Source organism: Orcinus orca, chromosome 1, assembly GCF_937001465.1.
Source record: "Orcinus orca chromosome 1, mOrcOrc1.1, whole genome shotgun sequence".
NCBI classification, from domain to species: domain Eukaryota; kingdom Metazoa; phylum Chordata; class Mammalia; order Artiodactyla; family Delphinidae; genus Orcinus; species Orcinus orca.
The window spans coordinates 157,639,646-157,661,552 of NC_064559.1; the positions used below are offsets into that span (position 1 = coordinate 157,639,646).

General features: G+C 44.1%; 1 pseudogene; it reads left to right on the plus strand.

The window, feature by feature from the left end:
• The window catches only part of LOC101278932 (very-long-chain (3R)-3-hydroxyacyl-CoA dehydratase 1-like), a 150,109-nt pseudogene that overhangs the window by 76,024 nt on the left and 52,178 nt on the right, over positions 1–21,907 (plus strand).

Genomic DNA, 21,907 nt, shown 5'->3' on the forward strand with positions numbered 1-21,907 from the left:
AGGCTCAGCGGCCATGGCTCACGGGCCCAGCCGCTCCGCGGCATGTGGGATCTTCCCGGACCGGGGCACGAACCCATGTCCCCTGCATCTGCAGGCGGACTCCCAACCACTGCACCACCAGGGAAGCCCCATGTGACATTCTTTAGATGGCAATTGTATCAGAATGCATCCCATTGAACCATATAGGAATTTAGAAGAATATTTGTTTTGTTTTGAGTCCTATCCTCTTGGGGCTTACCTGGGAAGTAAGACACAGGGATTCTGGGGCTGATCTCGCAGTGGCTGGGCCACCCCATGCAGACCAAACTGACCTTGAGGTGCTCATGAGCTATGGGGACAAAGGTGGTAGAATTCTGGCTGTATGCAGCTGTTGGATGAAAAGTGTGACCCTAACACAAAGAAATGTAATCATCTTTGGTTCATCAAACACCACCCAGCAGCCCATAGCTTATACGAGACCTAGAACCTTAGAGCTGGAAAAGCCCAAAGTTAGGTGGTTTTCAAACTGGTTCCCCAGGGTTTTAGGATTCCACACAGACGGTTTTGGAACTGTTTTTGGCCTAAGAGGAAGGCTAGGCAAGTGGGGCCTATGTCCCTCATTGCTCTTTAACCAGTGCTTTATTTTATTTACTGAAGTTCTGTGTGAGATTTTGATAGGAATAAGAGTTTTAGGTTAAAACGAAACATTGGAAATCACTTTCTTAGCCAGCCTCCTTGTTTAACAGATGAAAAAACAGTCCCAGAGAGGAGAAAGTCGAAAGTCATAAGACAGGTACAGAAAATGCTGTATTTAAGAAGTTGGGCTTTGATATCTATCTGTCTAGCTAGCTAGCTCGCTCTCTCTATCTACACAACAGAATATTATTCAGCCATAAAAAAGAATGAAATATTGCCATTTGCAGCAACATGGATGGAACTAGATAAGATCATACTAAGTGAAGTAAGTCAGACAGAGAAAGACAAATATTGTATGATATCACTTATATGTGGAACCTAAAAAACAATACAAATGAATCTATATACAAAACAGAAACAGACTCCCATAGAAAACAAACTTATGGTTACCAAAGGGGAAAGGGGGTGGCAGAGGGTTAAATTAGAAGTATGGGATTAACAGATACAAACTACTATACATAAAATAGATAAGCAGCAAGGATTTTCTGTACAATACAGGAAACAGTATTCAATATTTTAAAACAACCTATAATGGAAAATAATCAGAAAAAATATATGTATATACACATAACTGAATCACTTTTCTGTACACCTAAAAGTAACACAATATTGTAAATCAGCTATACTATAATTTTCTAAAAAATTAAATAAAAAAGAAGCTGGGCTTTTCACTACACCGTACAGTTGTGATTCTAGAAAAGTTGTTAAAAAGGGGAGGGCTGGGAGTAGCCTGATATATACAACACATTATCCGTTCATTTGGAAATGTTTTATTTCTGAAGAGAGGTGGGACGATCAACTACTTCCCCAGAATGTTCTCTGGAATTTTCCAAAGACAGGAATATGTAACCTATTTTTTTTCCCCCCATGGTGGGTAGTTAGTTTGGGCTCTTGAAATCCTATACAGTGGCCTACTTTGGAGAAGCAGCTAAAAGCAGCTCTACCTCAGACCTATTCCCTGACATTCACATATGTACATGCACACACACACACACACACACACACACACTCACACTACCAGCATGCCTGGGGACTGTCCTATGTTCCCTATAGTTTCCCTTCCTGTGAGCAGGAAGGTGAGGGCCTCACACCCATTGGTCTGGGGGCTGCAGAGCAGAGAGGAGGCCTGGCCATGGACTATTTCTGCTGTCTCTCATCTCAGGACCCAAAATGCATTGGTTTAGAGCCAGGGACAGAAGCCTTCCCATTTCATGTTTCTCTCTCTGTAACTGTGATCCCACATCTCCCCCTTTCCGTTATTTATTTATTCATAATTTTTACTGGAGTATAGTTGATGTACAGTGTTGTCTTAGTTTCTGCTGTATAGTGAAGTGAATCAGTTATACATATATCCACTCTTTTTTAGATTCTTTTCCATATAGCTCATTCCCTTTTTATTTATTAAAGGTTTCTCTGACAGGTAGATGGAGCACAACTGCACCCTTCAAAGTCCCTATCCGTCTCCAGGGCCTCACTTTCTTGCTTCCTGAGGAAATGACTGAGTCACATAGAAACGTGCTGCCGTGTGTGCAGACAGAGCCCACAGGGAGGTGGTCTACTTTCCCTCTCCCTCCTAGGAGGAAGCCAGGAGGGAGGGAATGTGGACCACCTGCACACCCCCCACTCCCAATACAGCCACAGCCGCATACATATGCACAGCCCACAAAGCATGCCAGAAACACAGTCCATTCACGGAGGCTTGGTGGGAGCTCCTAGTTCTAGAATTCAGTGGAAGAAAACGCACTGCAATGTCTCTATCATTGCCCATGTCACTGCACCCCTCCCTGTCCTGGACTTTGCCCCCCCTCATCGCAGAGCTGTAGAGCCGGCCAGGTGAGCAGCCCCTGTCCCAGGCATTTTGCCCAAGACCACCTCCTCCTTTATGTACCCAGCCTGTCATCCTCATTTTCTTAATTTTGTATTTGGCCTCTTGATACCCAGTTTTGGTCCTCCTTAGCTTATGTCTTTTTTTTTTTTTTTTTTTGAGACATATCACGTCAAAGTGTAATAATGTAAACATGATACAAGGTATATAGTATATGTAATACACAAAACATAATAAAATAAATGTATCCTAGGCTACATTGTGGGCAAAAAGGCATAATCCATATTCAATATTTGAAATTCTTGTAATAGCATCCTTTTGTTGTTTCATTTTACAGATTGCATTTATCTCATTCCTGGGGCGGAGCGGGGGAGATGAGCACTCCCTGTGTTTGTCTAACAGATCGTTTCCTCCAGCAGCTCCGCTTCTCCTTGTCAGTGAGGCTCTTGGAGCCCTTGGTTTCTTTTCGTCATTTTAAGGTATTCAACAAATGACTGCATTAACACTTTGCCTCCCACAGTTGTTTTGAAAATCGTTTTGTTGGCTTTGTAAAGTTGGAGGTGTCTGTGTTCACAGATTGAAGATTTTAATTGTTGCACACGCAGGCACAGGTGCACGGGCACACGTGTGTGCGCTCACACACACGGACATACGTTGATGGTAATCCTCTAGGCTTGGCTTATGTCTTAGTTTGAGTTTTTCCAGAAGCAGAGCCTGAGCTCGTAGTTTATGTGGGAGATGCAGGACCTTGGTAGGAAGGGAAGACAGACAGCAAAGTGTGCCTTATGTTACTCCAGAAAGCAACTGGATCACTGTCCTGTGGGGAAGCTCTGGGAAACAGTGCAAACCACATACCTCAGAAGTACCCTCCCCAAGGAGCAAGGGAGCTGGAGAGTTATACACCAATTCCAGATAGTCTTTGGTTGAGGACGATTTCTGGGGACTGAGAATTCCCCAGAGCTTCTGGCCTGCCACTCATAGACACAGAGCATCTTTACATGGTACTGGGAAATGAAGCCCTCAGGCACGGGGATGCAGATGCTGGCAGTTGGAAGGTGAAGGGTTTGAGAGGTCTGGGTGGGCACTGATGGTGTCTGCCATAGGTTGCCACGTCTGGCTCCTTCCTCAGCTTTCCACACCTGACTCGAAACAGGCCAGTCACACGCCTTCCTTGATGTTTTAGAACTTGGAAATGAAGATACAGAGTGAGCGCCAGTTCTACTCTGGTTATGAGGCCCACTATTCCTCACTGTTTGAATAAATCCAAGCTGCTATGGGAGAAAATGAGGCCGACACACCAAGAGAAGTGAACATGAGTGGAGGAGAGCATTCTATTGGGTTCTAATGCACGATTCCAGCTGCCTTGAGATCCAGCTAAACCCTCACTCTGAGCCTTTAAGGAATTCTCTCCCCTTCTGCTTAAGCTATTTGAGCTGGGTTTTATTCACCTGAACTCAAACGAGTTCTGACTAATGTACTCCTGTATGGTCTTGGGTTGCCTCTCCCCTGCCACTATCCATAAATAATAATAAAGATAGTGATAGTAATAAATATTGCACTGCTACAATGGGTCAGATATTTTCTAGACACTTGGGGGTAAAGGGGAGAGTGATTATCTTATGAACAGAGTCTGCCTGCCCATGATCCTAGATATTCCTCCTTGGTTTTCTCCACCTTCTCTAATGGCCCTTATTTGAGCCCCAGTACTCCCCATTGGACAATGTGTTTCATATGCCCAGTTCCTACTCAGCCCTTGGGTCTTGCTTAATGCTATTTCTTTAAGATAGATTTCTTCTCTCAGCCAGTGTGAAATACCTGGTGCCCTACCACTATATATCTCCATTTAAAAAATAACTTCTATAGTCCCCCTAAAATTTAAATTTATTTTAGCAGAGAGAATAGACCTCCATTAGAAAAAAGTTGAAAAAAATTTCATGTATGGTAGTCAGGAGGCTTTCAGTTGCAAAAGGAGGATTTATTGGCTCATACAGCGAAAATTTCAAGACTAGTCAGCTTCAGGTACAGCTGGACCTAGGAGCTCAAGTAATGCCATTATTACTTAGTGCTGGTGTATCTCTCAGATCAGTTTTCCTTGGTGCTGGCTTCATTCTTCAAGTTAGCTTTAGCCACAGGGTAACCACTCTCTTCATGCCCAGCAGCTTTAGGATGACGTCCTATAAGCAAAAGTCCTAATGCTAATGTTCATTAGCTCTCCTTGACCAGGTTGGGTCTTGTACCAGCCCCTTGACTTATCACTGTGGCCAAAGGCCTGTGGTACTCTTATTGGTCATGTCTGAGTAATGTGTCCACATTTGAATTCAGGGGGGTAAAGTGAGGTTTCCCTGACCCATGTGGCCTGGGGTTGAGGAGAAGTGGGTCTCTAATGGAAAATAGGGAAATTCTTCCCAGAGAAGTGGAATTGGATGCAGGGCCCACAGAAACACTAAGCCCCTATACCATCCAAACACCCAGCTGAGAGAACACCTTCATGCGTGTGAGTTTCAGGCGCATTTTCTGCCAATCAATAACATACTGTAATGTTTCATTGCAAATCCTTCTCTGTTCTTCTAGAGAAAGAGGATGCAGACAGCAGGAAGATAGAAGGACCTGAAGTGTGGTGATGGTTTCCTTGTGTCATGGAGAAAGAAGGATTTAAAAAAAGGAGGCACAGGATACTCAGATGTACTTCAAAGACAGAAGGATTCTGTCTAAGCTGGTTATATTTTCCTTCAACTAGGTGGGTGATATGAGTGGTACTCGAGATGTGTGTGTGTGTGTGTGTGTGTGTGTGTGTGTGTGTGTGTGTGTGTGCGTGCGCCCATGTCTCCTGACTTTGTATAAAGGAGCTTTTTCCTTGGGATCTTTTAACTGTAAGACTGCACTGCAAACACATTTGGCAAGATCCCATGGGATGAACAAGCTAAGTGAGGGGGAGTGGGGGAGCTCGGACAGGTACTGCATTAACCCACGCTGACCATCAGGAGACTTGAGGGGCATTGGACAGCCGCTATCGTCCTGCATTTTCCAGAGCTCGAAACTTTCAGTATAGATTCTTGTTACTTGCCCAGAAGCACTGATACTATTGTATTCACTTTCTCTCTAATAATTCAATTTAATCAAAGTATGAATTATTTGTGGGAGGGAGACTAGCTGAGACTTCAAGCAAGTCATGATCCATTGAATCCTGGAGCAGGTCACTATGCAGATGTCAGATGACACTGTCTGCCTGAGACCAGAAGAGCCACTGTCCACAAAATAATGACTAGTATTTACTGAGGACTTACTAAGAGCTTACTAAATGAGTATTAACTCATTTAATCATTATGACAATTCTGCATGCTGGGTTCTATAACTATCACAAATAAGGAAACTAAGGCTCCACAAGTAAAAAATTTTCCTAGGATTACAGAGCTAGTAAAGTGACAGAGTTGGGATTAGAACCCAACCTGCCTGCCTCCAAAGCCCATGATCTGATTGTTACCCTGTCCTGCAAAAGCAACCTTGGCAGACCTTACCTTTGGAAGGCATATGAAGCATACCTAGTCCCACCTTTCACAAGTGCAGAAATTTCTGATGGAGAAACTGCCATCCAACCTTACTAGTTGAATCCCTCCAGTGATGGGGGGCTCACTACCCACCAAGGGAGCCATGTAGGTCGTTGGTGAGCTATAATGATTATTTATTTATTTATTTTTTCCCTTTACTGGGCTCCAACTACCCTCCTTGTAGCTCCCTGATATGAGTGATGGTGGCCCTGTACTGAACAAGTATTATGTGCCTGATTCTGTGCTAAGCATTCTCTTATTACCCTTGTTTCATCTTCAAACTCTTATCTAGAAGCTCAGGGGAAGAAACTCAGAGAGATTGGGTAATTTGCCCAGTATCACACAGAAGAGATCAGGATTAGAATTCTAGTCTGTCTGACTCCAAAATTATCCCAATAAGCAACAAATGTCTCCCAGAAGCAGAATCTTTGCCTTTGAAGTATTTCATTTCATTACAATTAGGCTTTGCTTACTAAGCCACTGCCATGGTTTTGGAGGTGGCGGGGTGGGGGGGGAAGCTAGGCTTTGGGGACACATGCAAAGATGTATATAAGCTAGAGTGAGTACTTCCCTATCTAAAAAAATACATAGAAGAATACGTCCATGGTCCGAGGCCCAGCCAGGATCTAACTTCACAGGGAGGAAGCCTTAGGCTGGGGGTCAGATGGAGCAGCTGGGAGAACACGGTCTACTGACCACCTCTTCTGTGGGTCTCATGGACTGATCATGAGTATCTCCAGCATGTTTCCTTCCACTTCCTCAAAGTCTTTTTTTCAGAATGCTGGCCCTTTGGGAGAAGGAGCTCTCCACCTAGACCTGCTCCCGGCCTCCGTGCTGAACGGGAGAAAGAACTGAACGCACAAGATGAAGCAAGCACTGGGTGGGGCAGCAGCTAACGTTTGAAGATAGTTCTCGCTACTTTTCTAAAATACAATACCCGCGTTCTCAAACGGAAAGCCAGTGACATCTTCCCTAGTGCCCTTGAGCAGAGCTAGTCACTTAGCAACCTATACACACCCTCCTCTCTGACTCATTTAAGCACATCGTACTATAATTGTGTTTACATTCCGCTTTCCTTCACTAGAATGACAGCTCCCAGGACTACTGCGTCCTACCTTACAAATCTCTCCACTCACCCCTTGGAACACCACCTAGAAAGTGCTTTGCCAGGCACTGATCACAAGCTACTACACTATACATTTCACTTATTTATTTTGTCCGTTGTCTTTCTTCCCTCCAACTGAAATGCAGGCTCCTGAGTGCAGGTACTTTAACGGTTTTGTAGAGAAATGTGTCCTCAGCACACAGGACAGTGCCCAGCACGGTGTGGGCTCTTGGTAAGTATTCGTTAGATGAATGACCGTCCCTGAGACTGGAGGTAGATTGGGGGGAGGACCAGAAAGGGGCTTGATGCCAGTTGCCGACTAGGAACTAGCAAGTGTCCTCTATCACAGTGGGTTAGAATGTGAGTCATCTTCATTCTTATTGTCATTTTTAAAGTATCTGTTTAACAGTGATCTCTCTTTGAAACAATAACCTACTATTTTGATGAAGCAATGAATTAGAAAATAGACCATAAACGCAATGTTGAAAAATTTAAATACCACTCATTAAATAAAAAACCACTTCACTGTATATGTTAACAGGATGTTAAATGAGACTGCTCCTGCTTTCTTGGGAGTTAGAGAACCAAAAGGCTAGGTATACTAATTTTCTTCTTTCCCTTTACCTTGAACCACGTGAAGAGAGGGTTTTGAGAGAATCATTCAGAGGGACTGACATGTGTTCCCTGGAATTTTGAGGACCCAGGGACTCTCAAGAAAGAAATCTAAAGGCTGATGCATGTGGCAGAGCAAAATGCAGAAAGCAGTGTCCCAACTCTGTACCACCACCTACGGCAAGCCAAGTGGGGCGTTTCTTGTGGACTAGATAAAGGCCTCATGGAAGGGCCAGTCTGGGGTCATCTTAAAAGGGAGCCTTCCCAAGAAAACTACCTGAAGTGGTGATGTGACTCGACAGAGGGATGGACCACCCTATAGCCAGCTGGAAGAGGTGATGCCTGTCCCAGGAGAACTTTAGAAAGGAGGTCTAGCAAGGAATCTCCAAGGGAGAATAAAGTGCTCACAGGAGAAAGAGCCAGCAATCGCGCCTCTGCCGTATAAAGAAAGCCCAAAGTCAGAGCACAGCAGTAGTAGTAAAGTAAGACCACTCGTATCCCTAAGTTCTTTCTTCCTTCTTTCTGAGCCTTCAGGGGCCCAAGGCAGCCACCAACCAGAGGGGAAAGAAGTAGAATGAGGAGAGAGGGAAGCGGCAGCCATGCCCCTGTCTCCTGTACAGGCCTCCACGTCTAGGGCAGGGGAGAAGTTTACAGTGGATGCGTCTGGAGTTTTGATTATATACTGGACTAGATTGGGCTGGACTTTGTGTCACCTCAGAAAGAGCTGAAAAGCCATCAGATATGATGGTGGTTTCATCCATTCCCCTTGAATCACAGCCCCACTGGACTAGCTGTCTTTGCACATGTTGTTCCTGAAGCCTGGAGTACTCTGCACCCCATCTGAGTGACTGTGTCCTACTCATCCTTCAAGACACAGCTGGAGAGACACTTCTTCAGAGACTCCTTCCCTGGCACTCTCACACTGCGGAAGGCACTTTTCATCTGTGTTCCAGTGATATCCTCACTTATCTGGTGGAGATGGTTAGTTGCTCACAGCATCTCTTTTCTCCTTCTTCTATGACAGTAGAGTGGTATCTGGACATGTGGTACCTGACACCAGAAACTGCATGGCCCAGCCTCACAGCAGTTAGGTGTGTTTATATGACTAAGTTTATGTTAAGGTCATGTCATTTATATGTGCATGTCATTCTTGGGCCTTAAAATGTGTCACTCATGCTCCTTCCTAATCTTTTCCTCCCTGCTAGTGGGAGTACAGATGTGCTGCCACCCAGCTTCAGCCATCCAGATGAGGACAATACCACAGGTGGGCTGTAGAATGACAGGATGGAAGGAACCTAGATCCTGAACGACAGTGTGGGGCAGAAAATGCCTTCCTTCCTGGGACTATTCCATAAGAGAGAAACACACTTCTTTCTTCCTTAAGCCACTGTTTTGTTGGCTCTTTGTTTGAGATATTTAGACTTTCGTCATAACTAATCCAATATATGGTTCTAAACTATACTGTAACTTCCTGTTTACTTGTCCATCTTTCTCAGAAGACTCAGAGTTTCCTTGGGGAGTGGAACCAGGACCTACTGGATTTTGTTTCCCCAGAACCTAGGACAGGGTCTGTGCCTGGTAGATGTTCAATACATACCTACAAAATGAAAGAGAGCCAGTGAACTAAAAAAAAAATCACAGTGTCCTGTGAAATACCAAAGGCATGGAACAGCTCTCAAATGGATTGCTTTTGACTACTGAAGCAAAATATTCTCCTACTGTCTCTGCTACCACTTCACCCTGATAGAGCCCTGATGGATGGGCATGTTTCAGTCGCTGAGTGATTTTTAATAGACGTGTGTAAATATGAAGGCTGAGGCTTCCATTTCTCTATTCTTAACAGTAGAGACATAGAGTGTTGAGTGGTCTGTGGATGGGTGATAAATGTTTTCACTTGCCAAAATTATTCCCAGTTCTTCTTCCCCAAAAGCAAGTGCTTTGGCTCTCTGGGTGGCAAGGGGGAGGGGGAGGGAGATCTTCCAACAATAAAGTTCACAGTTAATTCTGCCTGCCTAGTAGAAACTCCCCATTTAGGAACATAAAAATTCCCACTTCCTACTGGAATTAACCATTTCTTTTCACCCAGAGTTGAAAAGCATAAAGCGCACCCGCTGGATGCTTGTATAACTCTAAACCGTTAGAGTCAAATAACTAAGAACATGCAAGCATTCTGCACAAGCCAAAGTTCATTTGTAGATCATAGAAAGTTCTGGTAGAATACAGTGTTTCTCTCTTCCATTCATTCATTCAGTTATTCATTGACAAGTATTTATTGAGCAGCTACTATGTTTCTTGTGCTCTATTGAGCATTAGGGATTCAGTAATGAGGAATGTTATTCACACATCCAAATTATCCCCTATTTTTCTCAGTTGCTTAGAGTCTAACAGGGAAGATCAGCAGACATCCAAAAGTAATCTGAATGTGAGGAGGGTGTTATGGACACCCAATGGAGGGTGTTTGTGTCCCCCCAAAATTCATACATTAAAGCCCTAATCCCTAATAATAATACCAATGTGATGGTTTTGGAGGTGGGGCCTTCAGAAGGTGATTAGGTTGAGGTGAGGTCATGAGGGTGGGGCCCCCATGATGGTATTAGGGTCCTCTAAGAATTAAAAGAGAGGCTAGAGCTTGCTTGCTTTCTCCCTCTCTCTCTGTCTCCTTCTTCCTCTCTCCCTCTTACTCTCCCTCTCTCTGTCTTGCCTCCTACTCCATGCCATGTGAGGACATAATAAGAAAGTGGCCATCTGCAAGCCAGGAAGAGGACTTTCACCAGGAACTGGATGAGCCAGGACCTTGACCTTGCACTTCTCAGCCTCCAGAACTGTGAGAAATAATATTTGTTACTTAAGGCACCAGTGTACGGTATTTTTATTATGGTAGCTCAAGCAGAATAATACAGTCTGTTAAGAAAGGGATGTCAGGAGCTCTGGGGACATATAAAAGGGAGGCTGAATCTAGCCTCAGTCATGAACGCCCTCCCTGAGAAAATGACACTTCCGTTGACACAAGTGGCTCTGGTCCGGAAAAGAGTCCCTTTAAGCACTACAGGAATACGGGGTTTAATGTAGGAATTAAGAGTTCTGTGAATGTGGGAGAAGCTGGGGGAGTGAAAGTCTGGAAGAGGACTCATAGCACTGGAGGAGCAGGTACTAATCACTTCAGCCTGAAGCAATGGTGTGGGTGAAGAAGCTGCAGTTGGCAGGGAAATCTGAGTTGTGTCCATCTGGCTGCCAAAGTCAAACTGTGAGGCAGGAGATGCGACGAGGTCCGAGAAGCCTGTCCATCCACTGCCCCTGACCTAGCTCTGTCTGAGCATCGTTAAACCGCCATCATTTTTGGCTGCCATGACTTGGGGCGAATAAAGGAATGCTTCATCTCCACTTTCCCAGTCTCACGTGAGTTCCCCTCATTGCCGGGGGGAAGGGAACGCTACGAGTGTAGTTCCTAATCTTAGCCAGACACGGCTGTACCATGTTGACCACAGATAACCTCGCTCAGCAGTTGCTGGGGGAGAAGGTTCTAGGCTGATGACGCAGCATGCGCAGAGGTGGGGAGGTAAGAGTGGGCATGGTGTGACTAAGGAAGTGAGAGGTAGCTAAGAAACTCTCAGGGTGAGGTAGGAGTTCAGGGTGCAGAAAGCCCTGGGAGCTTTTTATGGGTATTCAATGGGAAGCCAGGAAAGGATTTCAAGCATGGAGGATTCAAACTTATTTCCACCTTGGAGAGGTCACTTCTCTCTTCTCATGGAGAGTGGATTGGAGGGGACAGGAGTGGTGACAGGGGATGATTTAGGAGTTCATAGACACCATCCAGGTAGGAGATGGCATTGATATAGGCCAGGATGACGGTAATAAGGATGAAGAACAGTGGAATGGTAGGAAACACATTTTGGAGGTAGAGCCAAGCTTCCTAGCTTTTTAAAAAGCAGCTGCTTGTTGCTAATTGGTTGAGCCACATGAAATTGCCATGTCACAGGTCAGAAATGAGCAAATATTGGCAATTTCATATGAAACAAGCTAATCATTTCTCTAACGTTCTATGCCAATCATGCTGCTATGATTTTCCTTAATGGCCAGAATTGGGAGCCAGAAGGAACCTTCCACCTATATAAATGCTTGCAAAGCAATGTTCAACCTAGGAGGCCTTCAACTGCAAGCAAGAGGAAATCTAATTCAAACCAATTTAACATTAAATGATACTTATAGGCACACATGATTGAAAGATGTGGTGTGGAGGACTTTAGGTATGGTTCGTTCAGGGACTTGGTTTCATTTCGCTGTATCATTTCTCAACTCTGGACTGCTCTTCATCTTCAAGCTTCCCTTAAGGTATGAAGATGGTTGACAGCATCTCCTGGAGCTACATGTTTCCTTGTTCACAGTCGGGGGAGAGAAACGCTCTTATAAATATTCAAAGAAAAACCCAAGCTTCTGTTTGGGCCAAGCTAGGTCACATGTCCACTCCTGAACCACAGTAGCAAGGGCCATGAGATGACTCTAGTGGCTTGGACCCCCAGAGCTGGATGGGGTTAAGTCTATCCAAATAGCATGGCTGCAACATCATGGGTGTGTGTTTGTGTGGAATGGATACTGTGGAGGCAAATACCTGTTCAGTATAGTAGGGGATTGAATCCGATCCTTCCCAGAGGCAGGTCCCTTCTGATCCAGTAATATCAAGGGAAAATCCCCAGGGTCAAGTTTTGTAATCCCTTGGCAAGCTGGAGGTACCTGTTGAGAAAGACCAAGTATACTTCCTGGTGGTGTGCCCCTAAGGACATACAACCTCACAGGTTCATAAGAAAGACTATTTCCTCCCAGACTACACAAGGAGTCAGGCAGCTTTTCCCCTAAAGCTTGCAGGTTTAAAAAAGAAGAGCCTCACTGAGGTCTAAAGAATCTCATCTGGTCATCACATCATCTAAAGGATTTCTCATGGCTAAAGCGAGCCTGGTACTGCTGACCACAGGGCATGTGCTCTTGGGTCCTGGGACTCTGTCACCCCAATGCTGAGGTGACAGCAGGGAAGATTCCAGCTTGAACTCATTTCCTGAAATTTCTTTTGGCGCACAATAAAGAAAAAGAGAGTCATCTTTTCAACTTGGGGCAATAATCCGACTCATATTAATTACATTAAGATGGTTACTCAAATGCTCTGTCTCCACCATCTCTTTGAAATGCATTACAGGTATGGGACTAGAAGAAAGCCAAGTGCTGTCTGCAAAGAGCTTCTAAAAAGTTTCCTTTGGGGCTTCCCTGGTGGCACAGTGGTTAAGAATCTGCCTGCCAGTACAGGGGACATGGGCTCGAGCCCTGGTCGGGGAAGATCCCACATGCTGAGGAGCAACGAAGCCCATGCGCCACAACTACTGAGCCTGTGCTTTAGAGCCACGAGCCACAACTACTGAGCCCACGTGCCACAACTACTGAAGCCCGCACGCCTAGAGCCCGTGTTCCGCAACAAGAGAAGCCACTGCAATGAGAAGTCCGTGCACTGCAACGAAGAGAAAGCCCGCGCACAGCAACGAAAGCCCAATGCAGCCAAAAATAAATAAATAAAATAAATTTATTTAAAAAAAAAAGGTTTCCATTGTTATACATGCAGAAAGGGAATATGCTAGACATTAGCTTTATGTGGCAGTCCAGCTCTTCTAAGAATGGTCTCCTTGTAAAAAACTCTCATTCATCATGGACCACACTTTTAAACTTTTTGATTCTCTGAGAAGTTGCTACTGAACTCAATAGTCGTATCTTAGGGTGATGACTTTCACTGGAAAAATTGCTGTCCAAGATCCATTCTTGATATTCCTAAAGTGACCATGCATCCAGGTTTCCCCAGGACAGGTCAACCCTGTTCTAGTTTAGCATTTATCTCAGACAAAACATCCTGACTTTGATAACAAATTATATGGTGTTCCTAGTGGTTATCCACTTGTTTTATGCTGCAAAGCATACTGGGAGATGGAGGAAAAGATGGAAACAGATGGGGTCGACCTTAATATAGCACTGCAATTTCTAGTATTTACTATATATCAGGCCCTGTACTAACTGCTTCATGTTCTGTATCTCACTTAATCCTCATAACAATCCTTCAAGGGCAACAGTACTGCTATGTTTACAGACGAGGAAACAGAAATAAAATTAAGCAAACTGGGGCTTCCCTGGTGGCGCAGTGGTTGAGAGTCTGCCTGTCGATGCAGGGGACACGGATTCGTGCCCCGGTCCGGGAAGATCCCACATGCCGCGGAGCGGCTGGGCCCGTGAGCCATGGCCGCTGGGCCTGCGCGTCCGGAGCCTGTGCTCCGCAACGGGAGAGGCCACACCAGTGAGAGGCCCGCGTACCGCGCAAAAAAAAAAAAAAAAAAAAAATCCTCCTGCCAATGCAGGGGACACGGGTTCAAGCCCTGGTCCGGGAAGATCCCACATGCCGCGGAGCAACTAAGCCCATGTGCCACAACTACTGAGCCTGCACACCACAACTACTGAAGCCTGCTCACCTAGAACCCGTGCTCTGCAACAAGAGAAGCCACCGCAATGAGAAGCCCGCACAGCACAACGAAGAGTAGCCGCCACTCGCTGCAACTAGAGAAAGCCCGCGCGCAACAACGAAGACCCGATGCAGCCAAATTAATTAATTAATTAATTTGAAAAAAAAACTACAATGAGGTACCACCTCACACCAATTAGAATGGCCATCATTTAAATGTCTACAGATAACAAATGCTGGAGAGGGTGTGGAGAGAAGGAAACCCTCTTATTCTGTTGGTAGGAATGTAAATTGGTGCAGTCAGTATGGGGGTTCCTCAAAAAACTAAAAATAGAGTTGCCATATGATCCAGCAATCCCACTCCTGGGCATATATCCAGAGAAAACTCTAATTCAAAAGATACATGCACCCCAATGTTCATAGCAGCACTATTTACAATAGCCAGGACATGGAAGCAACCTAAATGTCCATCAGCAGAGGAATGGATAAGGAAGATGTGGTACATATATACAATGGAATATTACTCAGCCATAAAAAGGAATGAAATAATGCCATTTGCAGCAACACTGATGGACCTAGAGATTATCATACTAAGTGAAGTAAGTCAGACAGAGAAAGACAAATATCATATAATATGGCTTATATGTGGAACTAGAAAAATGGTACAGATGAACTTATTTGCAAAGCAGAAATAGAGTTACAGATAGAAAAGAAATTTATGGTTACCAAGCGGGGATGGGGAGAGGGATGAACTGAGAGATTGGGATTGACATATATACACTACTTTATATAAAATGGATAATGAGAACCTACTGTATAGCACAGGGAACTCTACTCACTGCTCTGTGGTGACCTAAATGTGAAGGGAATCTAAAGAAAGAGTGGATATATGTATAACTGACCACTTTGCTATACAGCAGAAACTAACACAACATTGTAAAGCAACTATACTCCAATAAAAATTAATAATAAAAAAGAAACCATTAACAAAGTGAATATATATGCAAGCCATACATCTGATAAGGGGTTAATATCCAAATATATAAAGAACTCATATAACTCAATAGCAAAGAGCCAAGTAACCCAATTAAAAAATGGCAAGGAACAGAATAGACATTTTTCCAAAGAAGATATACAAAAGGCTAACAGGTACACGAAAAGATGCTCAACCTCACTAGTCATTAGGGAAATGCAAATTAAAACCACAATAAGATATCACCTCAGCCTGTTAGAATGGCCACCAACAAAAAGACAAGAGACAACAAATGCTGGAGCAGATGTAGAGAAAAGGGAACACTTGTGCACTGTTGGTGAAATTGTAAATTGAGGCAGCCACTATGGAAAACAGTACAGAGGTTTCTCAAAAAGTTGAAAATAGAACTATCATATGATCCAGGAATTTCCCTTCTGGGAATATATCTGAAGGAAATGAAAACACTATGTTGAAGAGATACCGAACCCCCATGTACATAGTAGCATTATTTATAATAGTCAAGACATGGAAACAACCTAAGTGTCCATCAATGGATGAATGGATAAAGAATTTATATTATATATACAATGGAATATTATTCAGCCATAAAAAGGTGAGGAAATCCTACCATTTGCACCAACATGGATAGACCTTGAAGGCATTATGCTAAATGTAGTAAGTCAGACAGAGAAAGACAAATACTGTATGAGCTCACTTATATATGGAAACAGGAAAAAAGTAAACTCATAAAAAAAGAGATCAGACATGTGGTTACCAGAGGTGGAGAGTGGGGGAAGAAGGAATTGGAGGAAGGCGGTCAAAAGGTACAAACTTCCAGCTATAAGACAAATAAGTCCTAGGGGTGTCGTGTACAACATGATAAAGATAATGAACATGGCTGTACATTATACATGAAAGTTGTTAAGAGAGGAAATCCTAAGAGTCCTCATCACAAGGAGAACATTTTTCTTCCTTTCTTTTTATTGTATCTACGTAAGATGACGGATGTTAGCTGAACCTATTGTGATAATCATTTCACAGTATATGTAAATCAAACCACTATGCTGTACACCTTAATCTTATACAGTGATGTATGTCAACTATTTCTCAATAAAACTGGAATAAAAAATTACCCAGTTAGAGGAAACAGGATGTTCTTGGATACTCTTGTTAAAAAAGTTTTCAACGAGAATTCCAGAGCAGACATGATGTTAAACAGATGTATTATTTTCTAGACTTAACGTAAGAAGGAAGAGTCATTGTACATATATACAAGATACTTTGTCTTAATATTGCCTTCCCCAGCAACATGGATGGACCTAGAGATTGTCATACTGAGTGAAGTAAGTCAGACAGAGAAAGACAAATACCATATGATATCACTTATATGTGGAATCTAAAAGATGGTACAAATGAACTTACATACAAAACAAATTTATGGTTACCAGGGAGGAAAGAGGGGGAGGGATAAATTGGGAGATTGGGATTGACACACTACCATATATAAAAGAGGTAACTAATAGGGACCTATCATATAGCACAGGGAATTCTGCTCAATACTCTGTAATGACCTATATGGGAAAAGAATCCAAAAAAGAGTTGATATATGTGTACGTATAACTGATTCACTTTGCTGTACACCTGAAACTGACACAACATTGTAAATCAACTATAATACAAATTTGAAAAAAAGAATCTATCACAAAATATTTATCCATTCTCTTAATAATAGACATTTGGGTTAGCTCAAGTGTGGGGTATTATGAATAAATATTTTTGAATATTTTAAAAAATATTGTTTTCCCAATAAAAATATAAATTTTTAAAAAAGAGTAGGGAGATAGGGAAACCCATGGAACAGAAGGGTGAGAGCAAAGAGAATGGGGCACTGACTCTCCTCCTTTGTCAGGCAGGACCAGCCAGCAGGGGAAACGCTGGCTTTGAAGGGCAGGGAGAGAATCTTCTGCCTTCAGAGACTCTTGGTTTCCCACTGTTTAATCAACTCCAGGGAGAGTAGAGTGGAGAAGACTGAGTTAAAATCCTAGCTACCTTCAACCACGGATGTCCTTAGGCAAATTAGTTAATCTGTCCAAGCATCAGTTTTATCTTCTATAAAATGGGAACAACTTCTATTACAGTTATTATGATTATTGTGAGGTTTACATAACATAATAAATTAACATATATGGCATAAAATAGATATTCTCTGAGTAGTTTTCTTTCTCTTTCCTTCCTTACTTTGTCCCCCTAAGTACCCCTCCCCGCCACAATCCCCCACCTCAAGTACTGGCTATAAGGCTGCTTCTAGCTCTATAATTTCAGGGTTTTAATTTCTAGAAAGCTATCTGCGAGGGACCTTTCTGCTTGCCTTCAGGGGTGTTCAACTATATACATAGGAAGCGGTGATGGAAATTTGTGTCAGCACAAACCCAGCAAAAGTGGCAGAGAATCAAACTTAGAACTCCTTTATATCAAAAAAGGAATTGTGATAGGGCTGGGGCTGGGGAAGGTTTATCATAAATGACTGGTGGAAGCACTGAACAAATGACAGTAAGAATAGAGATTCATCTGGATCTCAATCAAATGCTGTCAGGACTCTTGTCCTCCATATTTTATTTCCATTTTTCTGCATATTGAGTCGTTACCTTTCACCACAGATGGGTTTTCTTTGCTTGATGGAGATCCTGGCTATAGTTTCCAAGTTTCATAGCTTGTGGCTTCTTTTCACCACCTGAGAAAGACTGATCCACCCTCTCTCACTGGTCTCAAGAATAAAAACAGGGGACTCAGCTTGAGTGATTTGCTTGCCCTTGGTCTATTCAATTGTGACTTGAAATAGGGTTTGCAAGAACATGGTGATGTCCACTTAGAATAAGTGGATGGAGTTGGGATAAGAAGATTTCCCAGAAAAAAGGGAATTCTGTTTCTAGAATAAAACAGAAGGGTGCCAGACAGGTAAAGCAATAGATGCCTTCTATAGGAAGTATAAATTCCACCAACAGTATGCTAGACTGATCACACTCAAGCTAGAATTTCTCAAACCAGTCTACACTCTGCAGGTAAGATGTCCTATCTGAATATTCATGGACTATCTTATAGGTAAATCGAAATTCCTGTGGTGCAATGTTCTAGGGATGTGTGTTATTTCCCTGGAGAGTGCTAGTCTAATCTAAGTGATGACTGAAGTAGATATATGTGAGACAGCCTGCCCCTGTGAGTCACATGGTTTTTTCTCACCAAAGGTGAATGGACCAGAGGCCACCGCTGAGCTGACCTGAGACTGGGCAACCTGTTATCTCATCAGTGGTCTCTGAATTCATTCATTCATCGATCCATCAATTCAACAAATACTTATCAAGTGACAGGCACTGTTCTAGGCACCAGGTATATAGTGTCTCTGCCTTAATGGACCTGACATTCAAATGGGAAGACAGATAATAAATAAATAGATGTTATGTCATAAGGAATGTAAAACAAGGTAAGAGACGAAAGAGTGATTTGTATAGCCAGACTCTGGAAGAAAAGATGAGTGATCCGATTTTTGGAATTGTGCACTGGGATGCTGAGTCAGTAAGCTATGAAACCTTTGGTGGCCTTAAGATCTGAAGCCTCCAGCCTGGGCCACGTGTGTCAGAAGTAAACAGAAAAACTCTCTAGGGAAAGGATGTGGAGAAAAGCAGAAGTGAGAGGAACAGGCAGCAACCCAGACGTGGAGAGCTTCAGTTCCTGATTTCTCTGCCTCCAGCTCAGTTCCCAGGAAGCTGGCTAGATGTCCACCAGAAGTGGCTCTGTGCTGGCACTGGTTTGTGAGAGCTCTTGTGTGTATCTCTTCCCAACTCTGCATTCAGGGACATGACAATGTAGCTTGGAATTTACCACAGTGGGAATATTTACACCATGGAAATTGGCAAATGCTTCTGTAGAAGTGACCTTCGTAGCTGCACTCCCATCACCAAGCCCAGAGCCTGGCGCACAATAGCCTTGGCAAGTATTCATATTTAGAATGTGTATATTTAATTATTGAATGATTCAATTGTTATCTGTAGATTACTCATAGCTAACACCAGAGGCTGTATGCTTATGTGCCAGGCATTGTGCCAAGCACAGTGAAAATACATCTTCTCATTTAATCATATAACAACCCTGTGAGGTACAACTACTATCCTTGCTGTATAGATAAGGAAGCAGAGGCCCAGAGAGGTCAAATAAGTTCCTGAAGGCCATGAGCTAGTACGTGGCAGGACAGGGATGAATGAGTACAGTGAACAGTACCTTGTAGGCCGTCAACAACTTGGCCCAGCAGTGAACGGTAAAGAAGGGGGTCACGGGACATTGTGTGGCTCCGGTTCTCTGTGTGTGTATGATTCTAGCTGGGTCTGAGTTTTCCTAAATTGGCAGCCGCAGGGGAGCCTGGCTCCCGGCACCTCAGGCTGAACCTTGGGCTACCGGGTTTCTGAGGGTTCTGGATCTCCTCCCACCCCTGGAGCCCCAGGATGTAGACGCTGCTCATCAAAGAGTTGTTTTCATTTGGATGCAGCTACAACTGCCAGAGGCATTGGCCGGGGCTGGTCCGAGGTCTGGCAAGGGACTGTATGTGGCCAGACTTGAAAGCTGAGCAAACCTCAAAACCCCACTGGTTGGTAACCCCCTGGAACTGGCAGCAGGAAACCATCAGGCCTGGTCTGGCGTGGGTCTCTAGCCCAGCAGAAGTCAGGAATGGAAGCTTTCACCTCCTTAATGTAGTGAGTTCTCTCTCAGCAGCCTGAGGTGCCCACAGTCCTGACAAGCACCCCACACACCTGTCTTGTTTTCCTAGCTCAGCAAGAAGGCAGGCTGAGCCCGACAAGACTGGCAACGCCCCCATAGGCCCAGACTGCTATGTGTGGACCCAGCCCATGCAGGGCCATATGGGAGGTGGTGGTGGGCAGGATGCAATTGTTCTGAGCCAGGGCGAGGGCTGTGGCATCAGTCAGGCCTGAGTACAAATCTTGCTAGCTGTGGGGTTACAGCGCCGAACGTCAAGTCTCCACGTCTCCGTCCTACTTCCCCCCAGCCCTCGCAAAATGGGGAGAAGCATACTTATCTCCCAGAGTGACTCTGAGACTATGTGAGATAATACTCTTATCAGAACCACACAAGTGTTATTATCATAACAGGTCTGTTTCCATCACAGATTAAGGCGTGGACTCTAGGAAATCACAGACTCCTAGAGAGTTAGTATATGGTGGCATCTTAGAAATGGCTCAGCCCAGCTTTCACATTTTATGGAGAAGGAAATTGAGGCCCAGAAAGTTTACACAGCTTATTAGACCAGCGCTGCAGCTGAAATCTAGCATCCCTGGGCTTTCTCACTCATCCAGGCATCATTCTCAGTTGGTGATAAGGCCTCAGCCGGGACTGAGCATTTGCACACTTTGGAGAGGGTGCTGGTTCTGTGTTGGGGCAGGGGGTGGGGGGGGTCTAGTGACCAGAATATCACCAAAGATGGAGCTCCGCATCCCCCCACACTCCTGGTGACAGCAGGGGCTCAATTATATGTTGGTTTAATTGAATCAATAACTTTGTATGCCCCTAAGAAAAAGCACAGGTTTCAGCACTAAACACAGCAATGCTTCAAACTCAGCCTTCCCTCTTTCTTTTTCTTGGGCATGCCCCAAGACTGAAGAATATATGCTCAGGCAGGCACTTAGGGTACAAAAGCACTTCTGCTGAAGGCAGCATGGAAAATTAGAAATGGCACTGGACTAGGTCCAGATGATCCAGGTTCAAACAGTGGCTTTGCTACTGTCTAGCTGGTTGAAATCAACCAAGTCACTGACTTTCTCTGAGCACCAGTTTTCTAATCTGCAAAGTGAACAATAATCCCTGCCTTGCCTACTTTACAGGGAAGATCTCAAGATTCCATGAGATTCCTTCCTTCCCTCCAACATAACCAGCACAATTGGCAACCAGTGTGTAGTGGACTAGAGCCAGACCCCCTGGGTTCTAATCTAGTTCAAATACTTACCTAGTAGCCGCATGACCTTGGGCGTTACTTAGACTCTCTTGCCTCACTTTCCTCATCTGTAAAATGGGGATGATATTATTACCCCATAAGATGATGACTTAAGACTACAAGAATTCATGTGATATGTTTAGAACAGTGCCCAAGAGTAAGTGCTCAATCCAATGCCAGCCAGCTAGCTTAGAGAGTAAGTTTTTCCCAACTTAAATTCTCACATACGGGAAGCAGCCGCATAGCACAGGGAGGTCAGCTCGGTGCTTTGTGATCACCTGGAGGGGTGGGATAGGGAGGGTGGCAGGGAGGGAGATGCAAGAGGGAAGAGATATGGGAACACATGTATATATATAACTGATTCATTTTGTTGTAAAGCAGAAACTAACACACCATTGTAAAGCAATTATACTCCAATAAAGATGTTTAAAAAAAAAAATTCTCACATACACTTATTTGTTGTTTCCCTCATGGGTCCTTCCTAACCTGTGCTCTCCTACCTGACTCTCAGTCCATTGCCCAGTGAGCTCAGAACGAACCCAGACCAGCTGCTTCCAAATGCCCAGCAGAGACAGTAAGCAAGAGAATCCGATCAGGCCTTAGTCGCTCATACTTTTCACCCTCACCTTGCTGCCTGGTCTTGCACTGTCACTCAGATGCTCATCCGCCCCAGGGATACCTTTGCCACTGGGA